We start from the raw sequence: 13,735 nt of genomic DNA, 5'->3' as shown, positions 1-13,735 counted from the left end.
AAATTCAATCAAATCATCAAGGATCTGCGTCAAACGATTATTCACAACCCCACACCTCTTTCACAGCTGGAGCTTGTGAATACTGTGGACTTAAACCTCATTCACGTACAGGATGTCGTGCCAGAAATTCCGTGTGCAGAAAATGCTCTTCTAAAGGTCATTGGGAAAAAGTTTGCAGAATGAGAAGTCTGAAACCTAGAAGCAGCAGGTATTCCAGAACATTTTTAGGGACTATGTCTTGGCATAGTGGTCTTTCTAACCAAATTCATAATGAAATTGCTCATACTGTAGGGAAGATTTATGTGAATGATAAAAATCAGTGGATGATAAATTTGGAGATAATTTATTTTGATACTAAAGTTTCCTTTCTAATCGATACTGGAGCTGATATTATCTGTTACCCTTTTCATTTATTGAAGGAATCAATACTCAAAAATATCACAAATTGTAATAATTGTACATTTGGATCTGATGGTAAAAATTTTAATGTGCATGAAAAAATCTCTTTTTCTCTAAATGTGCAGATACTACAAAAACTCACCAAGTGGATGATTTCATTTAAAAGTCCCAATACTTGGGAGGCCAGGTATTCTTGATTTAGATATTTTGCACTCCAAAGCTGATCATCTAATGACTGTAGTTGATGAATCTAGAGATAGTTCAAAAGTTAATGTTGCTCAAGAATATCCCACCGTATATGACGAATTGGGTAATTTCAAGGATGAAATTGATATTCAGTTAACTCCAAATCCCAAACCGTTCGTGCAGTCAAGTTCAAGAGTTGTTTTTATTCCACTACTTAGTAAATTGAGAAATGAACTAGACAGACTTATTAAATTAGGTATCATTGAGGAAGTAGAAGAACACACAGCCTGAGTTTCACCTATAGTAGTGGTTCCGAAGGGTGACTCGGTGAGAATTTGTGGTGATTATACACAACTCAACGAGAATGTTCTTCGGTCACATTTTCCAATTATAAAAGTTGAAACCTCTCTTGCCAGATTACAAGGCTCTAATTTTTTTTCAAAACTCGATGCAAATTTTGGATTTTATCAAATTAGACTTTCAAACAAATCTCAGCCTTTTATTACTTTCATAACTCCATTTGGGCGTTTTATATTTCGCAGAATTCCGTTTGGAATTTCCTGTGCCTCTGAATATGTATGAAATTTTCGAAAATTCTCAATTACATTAATAATGTCATTATTCATATAGATGACATATTAATACATGCACCAATCATAGAACAACATGATGAGATTCTGCGTGAAGTTCTATTTCGTCTTATAACTGCGGGCATAACTCTAAACGAATCCAAATGATTCATTGGCGTACAGAAATTAAATTTTCTAGGACACGTTATTTCGAAAGAGGGCATTGCTATTGATCCATCACGAGTAGAAGCTATTTAAAATTTTCCTATTCCTACTAATGAAACAGAAGTGTCACAAGTACTAGGAATGATCAATTTTGCAGCTCGTTTTGTGCCAAATAAATCATCCTTACTTAAACCTCTTACCATGCTGTTGAAAAATGATGTTGTATTCTCATGGTGAAAGTTACAGCAGGAATCATTAGATAAATTAAAATATTTATTATCCAATGCACCTACTCCTGCGTTTTTCGATCCATGTAAGCAGGTCATTGTTAGTGCAGATGTCTCCTCTTATGGATTGGGTACTGCACTGATGCAACTAAATGCGAAGAATGAAAGAGAATTAGTTGCCTATGGCTCTCGTACTCTCACATCCACTGAAAGCCGGTATGCGCAAATTGAACGAGAAGCTCTGGTGCTAACCTGGGATTGTGAGAAGTTTAAAGAATATCTAATTGGTTTGGATTTTGTGCTGGAAACAGATCATAAACCATTGATACAAATTTTGCAATCAAAAAACGTAGATGATCTAACACCTCATCTACAAAGGTTTCGCATCAAGCTAATGTGATATCAATACTCAGTTTTATATACTCAAGGAAAAAACTTGGTTGTGGCTGACACACTGTCGAGGAACCCTCTGAAAACTTTACCTGAAGCTGAAGAATTCGCTTCTGAAATAGAAGCACATGTTCAATTGATAGTGAAAAATTTTCCACTTGAAGACCATTTTCTCTCAAAAATTATACATGAGCAATCTAGTGATCCCATATGTGAAAAATTGAAAGAATATTTAATTACAGGGTGGCCAGAAAAAAAAGATGTTTCTTTCGAGTTGCTCCCATATTTTCAGTACAGACATGATATAAGCTTTTGTGAAAATCTCTTACCGAAAGATTCTAGAATAATTATACCTGTAAATTTACAGTTACAAGTTTTGAACTTCTTTCATTCTGGACACCAGGGCATAGTCAAGTGTCGATAACGTTCAAAAATGTCTGTATGGTGGCTTGGTTTGTCTACCTAAATAGAAACACTTGATAGAAATTGTTCCAGTTGGGTTCAAGAACGCACCAATATTAAGGAACTTTCATGAAGGATACAATTCCAACTAGACTTTGGCAAAGAATTGCAATAGATCTCTCCAAGTGCAAAGATTGGTTTCTTATAATAACAGATTATTACTCAAGATTTTTTGAGATTTTTCAGTTGTCGAGTGTGACAGAAAAGATGATTATTTTAAAAGTGAAGGAAGTATTTTCAAGGTATGGCATACCAGAAACAGTAAGGACTGATAATGGTCCTCAGTTTCAAGGAGAATTTGGCAAATTTTCTCCTGACTATAATTTAAACACATTACTAGTAGCCCTTACTATGCTCAGTCCAATGGTTGTGTGGAACCCACACAGCACTAGATATTCTTGGAATATTCCCTGTATATCATAAAACGAACGTATATATTCCAAATATTCATAGAATATTCTTGGAATATATACATACCTTTAGAATATTCATAGAATATGCTTGAATGAATATGGCATGATTATTCCCGAAAGAATGTGCATAGAATGTCTATAAATGGATTATTCTCCCTTGAATATTCTAAGAATATTGTCGATCGAATATACCATATGGTATATTCTTAGAATATGTCCCCATGGTATATTTTGGAATATTCTATACAATGGAATTTTGAATTATCTTATAATAACGTATTCAAATAATTCAATATTATTAAAAACAAAAATATTTGAAGATCTTAATCGAATGCATAACCTAATGTATATAACCCTGATAGTGTTAACCAGTTTTTGAACTCAACGCAAAGATTCTGGATGAATTACTCCAACAGCAACTGTTGGAAACGACAAAAAAATTTGAATGGGCCAATAAATGAACCAATTGCATCAATAAATTGGTTAATTCTCATCCTATTTGTCTTTTTGTATTTAAAATTATTTAATTACAAAGCGAAAAATCCTGGAAACAGAGAAATGGGGAAGTGAATAATTGGAGTAAACGTTTCTCATTGGTCAATTGAAGTGTAGCTCGCGACAGTCGAATAAGCTCTGTGAAAGCGGCTGTCCCTTAATGCATGGTACATTTGCGTTTGCGTTAAATTCGACATTTGATTCAACATGGCGGTTGACGTGGCAGGTTCGCGTGTGTAATGCATGATGTGTTGGTGTTATTATCAAAGTATAATTCTGTCACGTTCAGTGTACCATTTATAATTTGGGGTTGTCCAATTTGCAGTACAGCGAATAGTTTGATTTTGGATCTTCAAACAGGAGAGTTGCATCTATTCAGTCTTCAAGAAAAGTAAGTAAAATGCAATAGTATCGATAGTAAACTGAAAACGTAATAATTACTTTTCAACAAGACAATGCAAGTTGCTCTCCAAGTCATAAAATGTTGTAAATGTTCATGAGTAACCTATGCGAAAAATATCTATTTGATTTTTATTCCAGTTTTATTGTGCCACTTTCAAATAGTGATAATGAACGTTAATGTACATTTTGTTCCAGGTATTACTATTGAAACACTGGCTGATGCATTGTTGGACAAATATAAGGAAAACTATTCTGGTGAGCAAAGTTTGAATAACTTTAAGTAAGTGAAATTCATTGAAGAACCCATCATACCACTCATTTTAAATACTTCATTTGTGGGTTTATTTTTCTAAGTGAGAAACCTAACCTAACCTATTTCTTGATGTAATACACTTTTTCTTTTTCAATGAAATGATATATTTATTATTTTTTAATTAGTGCTGATAAATTCACAGAGTTGTTAATTTTAGTATATTTTTTAGTATACATTTGTTTGAGAGTAGGAACATCCTAATTTGAATACATTTCTAATATTTGTAATATGACAGTATTCAGGAATATTTTATTCAGTGAATAAATATTTTGAATTAGATTTTTTATTTTTAATATTGGTTGAAACGCCAAATATTTCAGTGTATATTGTTTTTAAAATATATTTGTTTATGAATATTATGTGTTTTATTACTTGTGTGAATCTTGTATCAAAATGCAATATATACATGCCTAATAGCGGTTACTCGTCACATTCTTGGAATATTCCAAATATTCCTAGAATATTCATAAAATATATTTAAAGAATATTCTATGGTGTTTCTCTATTGTATATTCCTACAATAAACTAAGAATATCCTGAATATTTTATGGATATTCCTCGGGTTCTATTCCTGGAATATTCTTAATAGAATATACCTTAGATATTCTAAGAATATTATAAGATATTCCAAGAATATTCCCAAGGAATATTCTTAAAATATATCAAAAGTTCGCCAGGAGCACTTCCAGGGAATATTCTCCAGAAGATATATATATCCATGGCATATTCATAGCATAATACAATATCCTTAAATGTATATTCATGAAATATACCTGGAATATCTATTGCTATGTGGGAAGCTGCAGTTAAAGTAGCAAAAAACTTTATTAAAAAGAATGATGACATTCATTTAGCCCTTATGTCTTTTACGAGACCTACTAAGATAGTGTATGTTTGAATACAGATGTTTCAGAGTCCCGTACGACCTTCGAATGAGAGTATTGACTTGATGAACAAATCTGAGGTTGTAGTCTATATGAAGTCCGAAACTTTTTATTTTGTTAGTCAATTCCACAGAATGTCCATCAATATACAAATCAATATTATCTATGGCCCTTCCATAGATAATATCTTTGGCTTTTCCAAAACTTATTAAAGATGATTTACTAGGATTAAGGTTTAGACAGTGTTGCTGCGAAATCTGAACAAGATTTTTCATATCATTATTGAACGATGTTTCGTGATCAATAAGCTGATTTACTTTATCGGAGTAGTACAAGTTAGTGTCGTCTGCATATGTATAAATGTTGAATAACTTAAGGACCTTGGAGAAGTCAGATGTTTAAATAATAAAGAGTACCAGGGCGAAAATTGTTCCTTGCGGGGCTTCATGACATACACTCATATTATCAGACTGACTACTCTTTATCACAACACGTTGCTTTCTATTTTTTAAAATGAACTAATAAAGTAATGCCTCCATACTGAAACCAAAAAAACCAAGTTTAGCGCACATCAGATCGTGATTCATGGTGTCGAAAGCCTTACTGTAATCGAGAGACAAGAAAAGAGTGACCTTTTCATTATCGGTGGCTGAAAAAATATCGTGGGTCATTTTCAACAGAGCACTAGATGTACTGTAATTTTTCCAAAAACCAGATTGCTGTTCAGGCAGGATGCTATTATCAGAGACATAAGAGTATATCTGACTATAGGCTGCCTTTTCTACAATTTTTGATATTGCCGGTATTATATTTATGGGCCTCAAATCATTTGGTGTCAAAGGTTTAGAAATTTTGTTTATAGGAAAAATAATAGATTGTTTCCATAGTTCCGGGAAGATACTGGTTTCAAGGCATTTGTTGACCAAATATGTTGGAACTGGAGTTAAGTGAGGGACACATATTTTGATCATTTTGATAGATATCTTATCTGATTCAGTATCATTCGTTTTTATGGAGTTGACTATCATGATAATATCATCCATATTGATTTGATAGAATTCAAAAGTGATTTTTTTTTGGAATTGCGTTGTTTTGTAGAAGTTAAGGTTCAGTTGCAGTTTGAGTGACCGAAGTAATAAAGTAATTGTTTATTTCATTAGGATTAGAAAGATGTTCAGGAATATATTTCCTGTCTTTACGATTGACAATGTCAAATAAGTGTAATGTGTCCCATAGATGTTTAGCGTTCTGTTGATTTTTAATGAAATTCAAGTAGGCTTTTTTTTCTTTCCATATAGCAGCTGCTGTCACCATGTTTCTCAAACCCTTATAGGTGTTTCAATTATCACTCGTTTTGTACCGTTTATATTTCGCGAAAGCTGAATCTTTCATGATCTTCAAAACGTCATCAACCAGGGAGCTTTGGGTTTGCTTATTCTCGTCGTTATTATGGGGGCATGAACATCGAATACGCAAAGTAAATAATCGTTGAAAGTTTTTACAACAATTTCATCTACATTTTCTAAAATATATATATCATTTTATTGATGAATTAGATGGATAGGAAAATAAGAAGTCTTCAACCGATCTTTCCCAGTCTGCTAGAAAATGTTGTTGATCCAAGAGCAATTTTTAGAGAAAAAAAAATAATTAAGAAAGAAAACCAGTCTGATAATTATAACAATAGACATAAGACTAAAGATATATTAGGTTACTGATTTGAGAACGTATGGCAAAATTATTGAAAAGTGTGAAGAACCTTGATCTTATCTTATAGAAACACAATATGGTACCTATCGTTGTAATTGATGGTTTCTGATTCAAGCTCCTTATGCTAGTCAATTCAATACAAGAAAATATAATGGAAATTCTTATGTACCTCCAAGTACTGATGATTCTTGTAGTATAGTAGAACCTGAGTTAGATGAAGGTGTAGGTGTGGATAAACCTGATTTAAGTTTAAGTGGACCTAGTGACACTTGAAGAAGTGAAGTTATAGAATTAGAAGGTTCTAGTAATCCAGAATCTAGTAATAATGATAAAATGCTTAAGACTCCAGGGAGATTCAAACGAGTATGTAAGAAACCATCCTGGATGTCTGAATATGTATGCTAATTTAAGGATTAGTTGATGTATAATTTCTTATGTGAAATAGAGGGATGTTCTATCATTCCTGATGTGATATCTTTGGCGGGTTCAGAGACACGGCGAAGGGGAGTTGTCATAAAAGGGACCTTGGCACCTCGCGCTCTCTCTGGGCTCGACCGTAGGTGCAACTAGCTGATGGATAGAGTCTTTGAAATAAATACTAAAAGTTATTGTTGATATAAGTTATTAATGCCTAAACTAAATCAATAACAAGACAGATATAAGGGCACCAGCCAATAGAAAGGAATTACAAAAGCTGCTAGGGTTGGTGAATTATGTCAGAAATTTCATTCAAAAATTAGGTGAAATTGCTGGACCTCTTTGTCAGTTACTAAAAAAGACATTATTTTTCAGTGGTTAGGAGTTCATGAGAAGGCACTAAAGAATATTAAAAAGGAAATTGCTTAAAATATTACCTCGAAACATTTTGATGCTAAAAAAATAAAATAATTCAGACAGATGCATCATTAACGGTTTGGGATGTTGTTTGTTGCACGAAGAAATGCCTGTAGTGTATGCCTCTGTACAGTTGACAGATATAGACAAAATTATGGCATTGCTATTGTGTATGCTTGTGAAAAGTTTCATAATCTTATTTACGGACGGTCCATCAAAATTATTACAGATCATAAACCTAATGTTAGCATCATGAATAAACAAATTTCCCTAATAAATTCTCCAAGATTGCAGCGTCTTAAATTGAAATTATTGAAATATGATTTACAAGTACAGTACATGCCAGGAAAATATTTATATATCGCAGATTATTTATCCAGGAATGTGAGTTCTGAAAAGGTAGAAAATGATGAAATGGACGAAATGGTACACTCTGTAGAAAAGTACTCGAAAATGAGTGAGAGTAGGGAAGAACAATTCAGAAAAGAAACCGTGAAAGTAGCGTACTGAAAAAAGTTATAGAGTATCGTGAAAAAGGGTGGAATAAGAGAAAAAGTTATGAAGGAGAGTTGGGAGTTTATTACAATCTTAGGGCTGATTTAGGCGTGGTAGAGAATTTATTGTTTCATAATGATAGGGTGTGCCTGGGGTTTTCCGCAAATATATGCTGAAAATTGTTGATGAAGGACGTTTTGGAATAAATCGTACCATTGACAGGGCTCGTTGTGTGCTATTTTGGCCTGGAATGCGTGCAGAGATAAAAAGAGATGTTCAGCAGTGTAAAATTTGTGAAAAATACAGATATGCTAATGTGAAAGAACCACTATTGTCACACGACATTCCAGAACTGCCTTTTCAAAAGTTGGACCGTGATATTATGAAATATGGTGAAAATTTCTACCTAGTAATTGTGAATTATTTAACTAAGTGTCTTGAAAAAGTTCCCTTAAAAAGAAGGCAGTCAGGAGACATTATAAATGCTCTCAAACAAATATTTGCTACTCATGGTGTGCCTGATATCATTATTGCTGATAACATGCCATTCGGATCGTATAAATGTAGAAAACTTTGATTTTAAATTTCAGACAAGCATTCTTAGATACCCGCAATCCAACGGTTTAGCCGAGAGATTTGTTCAAACAGCTAAAAATATAATTTGATAGTCTGGCGATATGTGGATCGCTTTAATGGAATATCATATTACTCCTATTACAAGTCTTAAAAGGTCCCCCGCCGAACTATTGTTTTTAAGAAAATTAAAAACAAAATTACCTCTCCTTGAAGAGCAAGATGTTGAGATAAAAGAATTTAGAGAGGAATTGAAAAAAATATAGAATGTATAAAAATAACGTCATGACGAACATACTAGGGAAAGATCTGAGTTTTCTGTAGGTGATAATATTGTATATAGACAGGATAATAAGTGGTGTCCTGAGTAGGAGATTTGAGCCGGTTCTAAGCCTCCCCCCACCACTATGACGTATTGATTGCTTTTTATTGGTTGTTGTTTGGTGAAGTCAAGGTGATGTGACCTTGAAGGGTGTGGTGTATGGATCGTTTAGAATTTTTTTCCCGGTTCTAATCCTCCCCCCACCAATACGACGTGTTATTTGCTTTTTTTTTGTTGTGCAGTGAAGTCAAGGCGTTGTGACCTTGAAGTGTCTGGTGCATGGATCGTTCAGATTTTTTTTTTCATATGAGATTTTGTGTGTGTATGTGTGTTTGTGTGTGTGTGTGTGTGTGAGAGAATGCACGGTACAGGATTTCATCATGTGCTTGTTTGCCTATGTACAAACATACGTCTGCATACTTCGAAGATCCTCCAAGTAATGAATGCTCCATCGGTGTGAGGGCACCAAGTTAGTAGTGGAGTGACGTCACAGCAATAACCGTTCAACGGCTAGAGAGCGACATGTTCACTCCACGACGTGTGGCAGAGTAATGCGTATTCATCGGTCTGCTCTCACCTCCCTCGATGTAGTGAAGGATGTGACGTAACGCATCGCCCCAGACTCGCCATCAATGGTGACACGCAGGCGGACGAGGACTGTGTTAACGTCTGTCCTCTCCGAAAGCGCAACGACAACTGCTTGTTCGTATCGCTCTCGAAGCAGTGAATGATGTGACGTAACGCATCGCCCTACCCTCGCTATTGATGGTGACACGCAGGCGGGCGAGGACTGTGCAAACGTCTGCCCTCTCCGAGAGCGCAACGACCACTGCTTGCTCGTACCGGCAACTGTTATCGCATCAAGTTGGGAGATGGGCTTGGCTGTGACGTCAGGCATCTCTAGTGGATAGCAACTAGCAATGTGAACCTTTCACGGTTTCATGGTGGGGGTGACTCGCACTGTTTAATATAAAAGAAATGCCTGGCACACTATGAAATCAGTAGACGAATATATCTGCAGCAGTTAGCAATTGGTAGAATGTTATTCAGTTCGTAATAGAAGGAAGACGGTGAGTGTATTTGTCTGTTGGAAATTGTTTATATTTTCATATATATTTTCATCATGTCAGTTTCAAAAGTTGACTTACAGAAAATTAATAACTTGATTGTACAGGAGGTTGAAATACTAGAGCAAAAGGCCTTATCATCATTGACAATTGATGAAGTGTACATAATTAAAAATATGTCAACTTATTCTACACGATTTGGTAAATCAATTTTATTAACTTTGCAAGATGTGAGCAATGATAAATTATTTAAAACATGGCTACCAAAACGTATTTCGTTGCAATTCAGTGATGACGATATATCTTGTATCAACTCATCAGGTGGTAAATATATGATGATGTATTTAGGACAGAGCCAACAAAGTTTTGCTGGCATGAAAACGCGATCTCTAGTCAAATTCAATATGATTGAATAATAATAGTAATAATTTATAGTGAATTTCTTTAGGTCATAGCTTACAAAGTTTTTTGGTGTGAAAACACTAACTCTAGTCAAATTCAATATGATTGAATAATAATAGTAATTATAATGAATTTCTTATTGTTTTATTGATATTCATATTTTAGATGATAGTTATATGGAAATATAAACATTACTAACTTAGTTGAATACACTCACTTTGTAACTACAAGTAAAATGGGAATGTGAGTATTATATCACTGAAAAATTGGAGGTTGCTTATTGTTTTTTTTTATTCGATTTCAGTTCCACAATTTAAAGATGTGGATGCAGTACGCAAGTCAAGATTGGGTCGATGTTGTAGATCTCAAATCATCGGTTCAACATTTGTCGTCTAAATTGAAGGTGTTGGGTGATGGAGCCGAACATGCAAGCAATTATGATATGAGTGTATGCTATGATGAAAAACAAATCGAATTATGCCTTCGTGATGCTGAGAACTATTGGAGTTATTGGAGTGGTGCAGAAGTTTGTAACAAATTTTTGGATAATGAATTGGAATTGTGGCAACTTTGTGAGGTTATGATTGAACTGAACCTAAGAAGATTCCTGTATAGCCTCCAACCATACTTGCCAGAATGGATTATTCATCACTTTGAATTGAATGATGAAAATCGAGAGGAAATTGAAGATGGTCGCGAAAATGATGATTAGGAGGAAGAAGTTATTTTAGATAGTCTATATGTTCCTGTAAATCATAAATAATGTGAAATAAAAAACTTTGTATTATTTTCATGTTTTATTTATTTAAATCTCATGAAATACAATAGAAAATGATTACAAAACAATAAATATGATATAAAATACAATACATGATATAAGTCAGTTACAAATAAAAAAAAAGATCATAAAACAGTACATGATAGAGTGAAAAAAAGTGTCAATATCTGCTATGAACTGAACCATCCAATGCATTGTATGTTAAAACTGTATCATGCAAAATTAATGCATATACTTCAGTGTTGTCTGAAAACTTGGTCTTCCTCGTCTCAAACTCAATCTTTATATCAATAGTTGATGATTTTGTTGCATTCGGTTGATGGGAACAATCGATGACGAATAGTGGATTCTCTCTAAATTGTCCAATGTCCATCAGAGGTTCACTCATATCTTTATCATAATAACTTCGCTGGAAACTCTCAAAAGCATAATAAGCAGGAGCATCAAGTTTTTTATCGAAATTCAAATTCCAACGCTCATATGGATAAACTTCAGAATTCAAGTATACTCGAATACTATTGATATCAGCAGTTGTGAATTTTGTAATATCCTGTGTTCTATCTTCAGATGTGGTAGTACTTTCGAATGCGATGATGACAAAACGAGGAGTTTCCAATGCGTTAGTTGTTTTGATGGCTCATATGTCTGAAGAAGTCCCACGTAATGATGGTAGTTCATAGAGGTCCCACATACGATACGCCAACTTGATTTTGGCATTCAGACCGCTTTTGTTTATTCTACTCAAAAGTTTCAGCTTGTGTTTATCATCTGGTACAATATGTCTTATTTTCCATTCGATTTTATTTATTTCCAAATCAGCATCAACCTCACCTATATATGAGTTTTTGAATGATCGAGCGATAATCAAAATCAATTCCTGTTTGGCATTCAAGATACTTTTGTTGTAATCTTCAGCAAAACCCATCAAATATTTCAGTGGTAGTTTTCCATTAAAAACATGACTGTTTGTATCCAAGATATCTTGCTTCAATTGTGAAAGTCCCCAACCAGATGTCAATAATGTGTTAGCATGAGATTATCCAAATGATATCATGGTTTTTATTGTAGATGTTATCCCAGGTTTTCTAACAACAGCCACTTGTTCACCACCCATTTCATAACGAATTTCGTCAAAGAGAAATGCAATTGCATTATTCGAGAGATAGCATGTTTTCGCTACATCTTTGGGGGTGAATTTACCTTCTATGTAAATGAAGCTCTCGGCAATATCTAGTATAACATCTTGATTATTGATTGCAATTCTGATTTCATCCGAATTCCTGAATAGCGGTGATCCATAGGGCTTATATGTGTGCTCATGTAAACTTATGAGATAATGATCAAGCACTGGTTCATTGAATATATTCAACTTCTCACTGTTTGTTTCGAGCACCATTGTTATTTTCTCACTTTCAATCCAATCGATTTAAAAAATTTAAGATCACTCACAGACAGAGCGTTATGTGCTAACTGTTTAGCATACACTTGTGGAATGAGCTTCTTTTTATGCACACCTTCCTTTTTGATAGGGCAACTCGTTTGGGATTGTTCAATGCGATTTTGTCTATTATGAATGAAACCCATAACAACAGTTATTCGATTTTCTTCAATTCCAAAATAATGAAAATCTCTTCTTCACTTCCAAAATCGATAAGGTTATTTTTTTCATCCAAAATACGCACTGTAATGTTGTGAATAAATTGACGACCTTCTGGACTGACAGGCATATATATAATACTGTGTGGTTCTTTAGTAAGATTGTAGCCAGGTTCAACATCAATATCGAATGAGAAAAGAATGTGGGATTCTTCACCAATTATATATGAACCAGATATTATATTGCAATCTAAGCGGATAAGTCTCACAGTTGTAATGTTTATTGGTAATGATGATTCATGTATCTGATTTGGTGGAAATATTCCATGAGCGAACCCCATCATTTCTGCTATAGAATTTGGATGTGTCAGATCAATTTCATATTTGGATCGCATTTCACATTTGAATGTATTATTATTGGCGTGTAGATAGAAAATATCATCTGCAACTACATCATTTGGTTTTTCATCATGGAACAATCTGAACATGATATGTTTCTGTATGACGGCATTGATCTCTTCTATTCCGTAAGCACCACATGGAATTTAAATTGTCAACTTTTGGGGTATCGATGAGTTGTCATTACTGATTCTAAAACTAACTAAGTTATTAGCTTCAGTTATATTATTGATTGTATTGCATCCATAGAATCCCAAAAGTCCTAATCCATAACGACTGTTCCTATCCAATTCAATTGGTGGAAAAAAATCCGCACTCAAGACACTTGTCCCGACAGCTTGCAGCTCGAACTTTCGTGACATGACTGATGAATATTTTGAAACACATTTCAATTTATTATTGTACACAGCAACAGCACATTTGAGACAATTTACACTTTTTGGGAGGTGTTGTATTGTAATAAGTATCATTTTTATTGATACCAATATTCACATCCTCTATATTACAAATACAACACATAGATTTTCGAGGTATAGGACCATCATTAACATCCGAATCTGAATTTTGATCGTGGTGGTGCTCATAACAATATCTATGTTTCATTATATCGATGTCATCTTGCAGATGCTTAGGCAACTTTTCCCAAACATATGC

General features: G+C 34.1%; 1 protein-coding gene and 1 long non-coding RNA gene across 2 annotated transcripts in view; both read left to right on the top strand.

The window, feature by feature from the left end:
• Nucleotides 1-13,735, top strand: part of LOC141480959 (uncharacterized) — a 202,422-nt gene that overhangs the window by 24,784 nt on the left and 163,903 nt on the right. The window lies entirely within an intron of this gene.
• LOC141481134 (uncharacterized) lies at nucleotides 3,363-4,377 on the top strand. The gene is made up of 2 exons (XR_012464757.1): nucleotides 3,363-3,697; nucleotides 3,904-4,377. It is a non-coding gene; the product is annotated as an uncharacterized lncRNA (long non-coding RNA).

Source organism: Leptinotarsa decemlineata, unplaced genomic scaffold, assembly GCF_025532065.1.
Source record: "Leptinotarsa decemlineata unplaced genomic scaffold, Ldec_3_MD MMD2_tig00000035_RagTag_RagTag, whole genome shotgun sequence".
NCBI lineage: Eukaryota > Metazoa > Arthropoda > Insecta > Coleoptera > Chrysomelidae > Leptinotarsa > Leptinotarsa decemlineata.
Note: the sequence above shows the minus strand (reverse complement) of the source record. Positions and strands in the feature narration are given on the sequence as shown.